The sequence below is a fragment of the Colobus angolensis genome, unplaced genomic scaffold (assembly GCF_000951035.1).
Source record: "Colobus angolensis palliatus isolate OR3802 unplaced genomic scaffold, Cang.pa_1.0 Scaffold111, whole genome shotgun sequence".
Lineage (NCBI taxonomy): Eukaryota > Metazoa > Chordata > Mammalia > Primates > Cercopithecidae > Colobus > Colobus angolensis.
Window position 1 is genome coordinate 4453264 of NW_012112142.1, and position 7675 is coordinate 4460938.

Here is a 7675-nt window from a genome sequence, read left to right on the forward strand (position 1 = left end):
TGATGGGTGCTGATGAGTTGATGGGTGCAGCACACCAACATGGCACAAGTATACATATGTAACAAACCTGCACGTTATGCACATGTATCCTAGAACTTAAAGTATAATAAATAAATAAATAAATAAAAAAGGGTTAAATTTTATCAAATGGTTTTTCACCATCTATTGAGAAAATCATGTGGAATTGTCTTTCACTTATTTTGTTAATGTGATAAATTAGGTTAATATTTTTAATTCATTGATTATTGAATGTTAAGCCAACCTTGTATTTTTTTTGGATGGACCTCACTTAGTCATGAGCTATTATAGTTTCCACATATTAATAGATTCAATTTGTTAATCTTACATTTAAGAATTTGCATCTGTTTTCATAAGAGACATAAGCCTATAACTTTCCCTTCTTTTGATATTCTTTCCAGGCTTTCATGTTAGGATTATGTTGGTCTCATAAAACAAGAGGTATTACCTCTTTATCTGGTCTCTGAAAAACTTTTTTTAAGACTGATATATTTTCTTCTTTAAAAGTTTTGGAGAATTCATCAGTGAGGTCATCTCTTCCTGAAGTCTTTATGGGAAAGTTTTTACTTAAGGATTTAATTTCTTTAATATATATAAATTATTTAGATTTTTCAATTATTTCTTGTGTCAGTTTCAGTAAGTGTATTTTTCAAGATTTTAAAAAGCTCATCTTAGGTGTTAAGTTTATTGCCATAGAGTTGTGCAAAATATGATTCATTATACTTCTAATTTCTTTAGGGAGTATGGTGATAAAACCTTTTCTTCCCTAATACTAACTATTGGTTTCTTTCTTTTATTTTTGATAAGTCTTTCCAGTTATTAATAAAATTTTATTGAAATGTTCAAGGATGTAATTTGTATTAGGGTTTTCAAAAGAAACAGAACCAATAGAGGATGTACATAAAAAGATATTTATTATAAGAAATTGCTCATAAAATTATATAGGCTGAGTAATCCCAAGATCTTCAGTCAGCAAGCTGAAGACCCAGAAGAGCTGCTGGTATAGTTTCTAAGTGTGAAGGCTTGAGAAGCAGAAGATCTAATGATGTAAGTTCCAGTCTGACTCCAAGTCCAAATCTGAAGGCAAAAGACTGACGTCACAGCTCAAAGGCAGTCAGAGAGAGAATGAAGCTCCCTTACACAGCATTTTTATTCTATTTGGGCCTTCAAAAAATTGGATAAGGCCAACCCACATTAGGGAGGGCAATCTGTGTTAATCAGTCTACCAATTCAAATGTTAACCTCATAAAGAAACACCCTAACAGACACACTCAGAAAAATGGTTAACCAAATAATGGGTACCTCATGGTCCATTGAAGTTAACACAAAAAATTAATGATTACACAATTTTTGGCTTTGTAAATATTCTTACCTGCATGTTTGTTTTCTACTTTATTTTTGCTTTTATATTTATATATACTTCTTTGGCCTTCTTGGTATTTAATTTGCAGTTCTTTTCTATTCTCTTGAGATATAAGCTTTGATGGTAGATTCTCAACTTTTTTTTTCTAATATATACATTTAAAGCTAATAGTATACTCTAAGCACTGTTTTACCTATGTCTTACAAGTTTTGATATGTCCTATTTTCATGACTGGTCAGTTCAAAATACATTATATTTTGTGCTATTTGGTGCAATAAGTTATCTTGAAAAGTACTGATTAACAATTTGAAATTTGAGATTTTCAAATATTTTGATTATTTTTCTATGTTTCTGCTATTTATTTCTGGCTTACTTCCAATCTAGTAGGAGAACATACATTGTATGCTTTCAATCATTTGACACTTCTTAAGACTTTTTCATGAATCAGAATGTGCTCTTTTTGTTCAATGTTCCATGGCCATGTGGAAGTATATATTCTTTCTTATATCAAGTAGGTCAAATTGGTTAATGATGTTAGGTGCTTTATAAAGAAAAGAGGTTTATTTGGCTCACATTTCTTCAGGCTGTACAAGAAGTATGGTATTAGCAACTGCTTCTGATGAGGGCCTCAAGTGACTTCCACTCATGGCAGAAGGTGAAGGGGAGCTGGTGTGTGCAGAGATCACACGGTGAGAGAGGAAACAAAAGAGGAAGGAGAGGAAGATGCTAGGCTCTTTTTAACAACCAACTATCATGGGAACTACTAGAGCAAGAACTCACTCATTAGCCATTCATGAGGGATTCACCCCCATGACTCAAACACCTTCCATCAAGCCTCATCTACACCATTGGGGATCAAAATTCAACATGAGGTTTAGGGGGAAATATCCACATTATAATAATATGTTAAAAGTTTTATAATTTCTTGGACATCTTCAAATACTTTTCTTTCTCCTTAACAAGTCAATGACATCTAGTTTGAATAGAAGACTCCTGAATTATGACTCTATGTCTTTCTTTCTGTAATTTATAGATATTATTCCAGTCTTCTGCATTCTAGTGTTGCAGGTAAGTGGCTTATGATATTCCAAATCATTTTCTTGGGCAGAAAAGATTCTTTTTGAATAATATTCTTATTTTGTTTGAAAATTTATAACATATCTTTATACTTAGAGTTCACTATTTTTATAAGTACCTTCAATACTGCTTGAATACTACATTCAATCTTCACTTAGGAAAAAAATCTTGTGAAATAGTTGCTTGTTTCACCCTGTCACATACCCTTCCAAAATGCCAATTTTTTTAATGTTAGACGTTCTGAAGATACTTTCTTCTGTCCTTTCCCTCATGATTTCCAAATCTTCATAATTTTGCTCTGTGCTTTTAAATCTTTTATCCAATTAACCTTCCAACCCATTAATTGGCATCTGAACAGTGGCCATCTTTTTCCCCGTATAATTTATTCATTTGCAGATGCTCTTTATCTAAGTGAGGAAGTTACCTTCTGTTTGCTGAATATATTATTATAAGTGAGTACTAAACTTTGTTAATTGTTTTCATCTATTGATATGATTGTGTAGGTTTTCTCTTTTAGTCTTTTAATATTGGAAAATACATTCATCTTTGACCATTAAAGCAATCTGCATTCCTGAGAATAAGCACATTAAATAGTAATATAGTATCCTTTTTCTTGCTTGCTGGATTTATTTACAAATGTATTTTAAAGGTTTTTGCATCTATGTTCACAGAGATATTGGTCTGTAGTTTTCTTTTGCTACAATTTCTGATCTACTTTTGGTATCAGGATAATGCTGGCCTCTTAAAATAAGTTGGGAAGTATTTCCTTTTCTATTTTATGAAAGAGTTCATACAGCATTGGAATTATTTCTTCCTGAAGTGTTTGATCAAATTAGCCAGTGAAACTACATCTACTTGGATTGGGGGTGGGGGTTAATTCAATTATCAGATTAATGCAATTTTCTGAATAGAATAAGGATATAAAAATATCCAGGTTTCCATTTTGTTGACTAATGGTGGCCTAAAGTTTATTACAATATCCTTTATTATCATTTTAATGTCTGTAGAGTCTGTGGTAATTTCCTATCTTTCATTTCTGATATTGGTTATTTGCATCTTTTCTCTTTCCTACACCATCTGTCTAGCTAGTGTTTATCAATTTTGCTGATCTTCTCAAAGACTTAGTAATTGATTTCTTTTATTTTCTGTTCTGTTCATTTTTTCCAACCTCTTCTCTCTCTCTGCTATAGTTTGAAATGCTTCTATTGCCATATCTTCCAAATCACTGAGATTTTTATACAGAATTTACTCTATTAATTCCATGCAGTCAATTTTTCATTTTAAACATTGTATTTTTTACTTCTAGAAGCACTATTTGTCATTTTTATATCTTCTATTTCTCTCCTCATTATATTAATAGCTCCCTTTACATTCTATAGCTGTTTCTTTGACTGATATTCCCATTATCTCTAGCATTTATAAGTCTGTTTCTATTGGCTGATTTTTCTCCTTATAATGAGTACATTTTCCTGCCTTGTCATATCTAGTAATTTTATTGGATTCTGAATATTGTGGAACTTACACCATTAAATACTGGATTATGTTTTCTTCCTTTAAAGAGTGGTGAACTTTGTTGGGAAATTCACTTAAATTAAGTGCATACTTGATCCTTCAGAGGATTGTTCTTAGGATGAATTTAGAATAGTTTTTATTCTGGAGCCAGATTTGTACTAATACTAAGGCAAGACTCTCCTAGTATTTCCACTAAATTATCTGGATTTTTAACAAGCACACTCTGGTATGACTAGTCAGAACTCAAATATCTTCCAAATCTATATATCTATGTAAGCTTTCAGAATTGTCATGGAGTTTTACCTCAAAAATGCAACAGATTCAAAGAAACTCCTCTGAAAATGTCTGGAGCTCTTTTCTGCATAGTTCTTTCTCCTCTGGAACTTGGGCCCAAATGTTTAGCTGCCTCGAACTCCCCAAATTCTGATTTTTGTGTCCTCAATTCATTGAAATTATTATGTTCTGCTTGGAAGACCATACATGCACTATCATCTAGAAAATGCCTGCAGGCAACAAATCAATTGTATTAATAGATTGTAGGGCTCACCTCTTTTGTGTGCCTTCTCCTGGGATCACTATAACCTTCACTGCCTGTTGCCCACTGTCATAAAACTGTTTTTCCATATACTTGTTCAATTTTCTGTTTTATTTACTGTGGGAGGGTAAGTTAGGCCCAGTTACTACATTATTGCTGGCAGTATAAAGTCTATCCATTGATTTATTTAGTAATGAATTTATGTTTTTGGCTCATGTACTGCAGTTAGGTAGCATTTTGTTATATGGCTCTATTTTAATTTCTTCAGGTATGATTACTGTTTTTCTGTTAATGTTGTCATCTGTCTATTTCGGTAGTTCTAATTCAATTTTAATTTCTTCAGGTGTGATTATTGTTTTCCTGTTTATGTTATCTGCCTATTTCAGTAGTTGTAATTCACTGGGCATGTGGTCTATTTATCACATAACTTTTCTCAGGCTTTTGGACCCTCTAAGATGACCATGATGATGATGAGGACCCTCTAAGATGATGATGATTTTGGATGCTTTGTGTTTTTGTTTTTGACTGCTCGCTGGGACTCATGGTTGTTGGATTTCTTTAAGAGGCAGCATTCCCTAAAATGGCTAAGAGCTCAGCAGTGTCCCTTCTGGTCCTCTGATGGATGATCGACTTTGAGGAAGCCTCCCTTTTCCTCATAGTCTCCCAAGCTCAGGGCTAGAATGACTTAATTACTTTTTTTCCTTTGGAAGTCAGGAAGACCAGTAATATTCATGACAGTCAATGTTACCTATAACCCTCATCCATAATGTTTACAGATCAAGATACTTTCTATAATTGTTCACTTTATAATCCTTATATCCATGCTTCCATGCAGATCTCCAAGTGTTTCTTGAACTCATGGGGGAAACCCCCTCACTAGTATTCTCTGCTGGTGCTTCTACACAACTGAAGACCTCACTGAACCTGGGAGCCTATAGACAGACCTCAGTAGAGGCCTAAGAAGATACAGCTAAATCAAAATTGGACAAGAAAGAAAGATGACAATGTGTCTATTGCCATCAGGCAATGTTAATTTTAACTTTTAAGATGTTTCTTGTAGGCCTTCCCCCACATGTCACTCCCATAGTACCGTTCTCTAGGAGATAAAAGCTATGTTCATAAAATAATCTATGTTGTTGGTTACTAATTTATTCTTCCAATGAAAGTTGTTTGCACTTCAATCACAACCTTTTATAAACACTAACTTAATCTAAAGTCATGTATCTGTTTGTAGGACTTTTAAATATCATGACAAGCTAGGGAGGAAGACATTTTCTGTGTGAATCCCATTATAATCATCCTAGAAATGGAATTGCTGCAACATAGGATGTGAACACATTCAGCTTTCTTAGATATTACTAGGAATTTTACCAATAGCAGTGCATAAATCTGTTGTTACTCCTCACCCTCTGCAATGCTTGAAGGCATAAGATATTTAAAGTTCTAGAAGTCTGATATGTATAAAATATTGAATTATTGTGGCATTAATTTTTATTATTTGCCACTTGGATAACTTATTTTGTGAACTGACTATTCATATTATTTATTTCACACTAGATTTTTTTTTTTTGAGACAGTCCCTAGGCTGGAGTGCAGAGGTGCAATCTTGGCTCACTGCAACCTCCCCCTCCCAGGTTCAAGTGATTCTCCTGCCTCAGCCTCCCAAGAAGCTGTGACTACAGGTGCCCACCACCATGCCCAGCTAATTTTTGTATTTTTAGTAGAAATGGGGTTTCATCATGTTAGCCAGGATGGTCTCGATCTCTTGACCACGTGATCTGCCCACCTTGGCCTCCCAAAGTGCTGGGATTACAGGCATAAGCCACCACGCCTGGCGTTTATCTTTACTTACTGATAGGTGGCCTTTGAATAGTCTAGGAATGAATCTTGTGCTGAAAGATTGTAAATACTTTCTTCCAAATCTGTGACTTGCCTTTCAGATTACAGTTTTAATGTTAGAATTGTCAAATTTATCAGTATTTCTGTTAGAGATGGTACCTTTAGTTCTTGTATTCTTATTTAAAAAGTCTTTTTCTACCCTGAAATTATCCTATGTGTTCTTGTAAAACATTTTTAGTATTGTTCTCCATATTTAAGATATTTCCATCTGGAATTTATTTTTGTATGGTGTGAGATATGGATATAACCTAGAAATATAATTATGTTTTCCTTAATGCAAGCCAAATTTTATTTGGTTATTTATTTTATAAGCCCTGTTTATTACACCTTTTCCCCACTGATTCCCCACTGGCCAGTAAGGTCACTACTGTTTTACACCAAATTCCCCAATATGAGTCTATTTCTTGCCTCTCTCGTCTATTTGTCTATCTCTGAATCAAGCCCAGGGATCAATGTTTTGTTGTTATGGGGAACTGGAATTTTTGAGAAGCTCACTGGTTACTGTCCTCTAACTTACTGGCAGAAGATTGTTGGAAATACCTAACCATCAGAGGCAAGGTAGATGTAATTAATACCATGGCATCAAGACCAGAGAGGTACTTAGGTGCTTGACATAAATCATAATGTCTATACAGTTGAGATATAAGAACAGCTAAGTTCTAAATTGTTTGGTGCAATAAAAGAAGAAATTAAGACCCAGTGAGCAGAAAACTGATGTCAGGTACCATAATGGAAAATCACCATATTCATCCAGCCTCTAGATCTACATTTGTCAACACTGTATGAATGGGAGATAAGATCTCTTTGAAGAATTACCCTGCAATGCAACCAGAGGAATATACAATAATTATGTTTCTTGTTTGCTCCAAAGAAACCCTAAGCTATTTTGCCAGGGTAAAGGCCACAGAGAAACAAGTAATACCTAGACTTTCCAAGGCAATGCAAAATACAATCTTAGTCCTCTAATTTTAAAGAGGACTTATAGAGGCCAAGTAATCAATGCAGTTATAGTCCAGGATAATCTGATAGTGGGTTCATAGGTACTTGAACTCACTCTGGTTCTTTCCTCAGGTTATAAATGTGTAATTGATGCAGATATATATATATATATATATAATATATATATATATAATATATATATATATATCTCAGGTCACATTGGCTGGAATGGGACATATAGTAGAAAGTTCCTGAAATCTGTGTCTCCTGGCCAAGGTAAATAATCCAAAGTAGGTAAATCAGAAGAAATACCATATCACCATATCTCACAA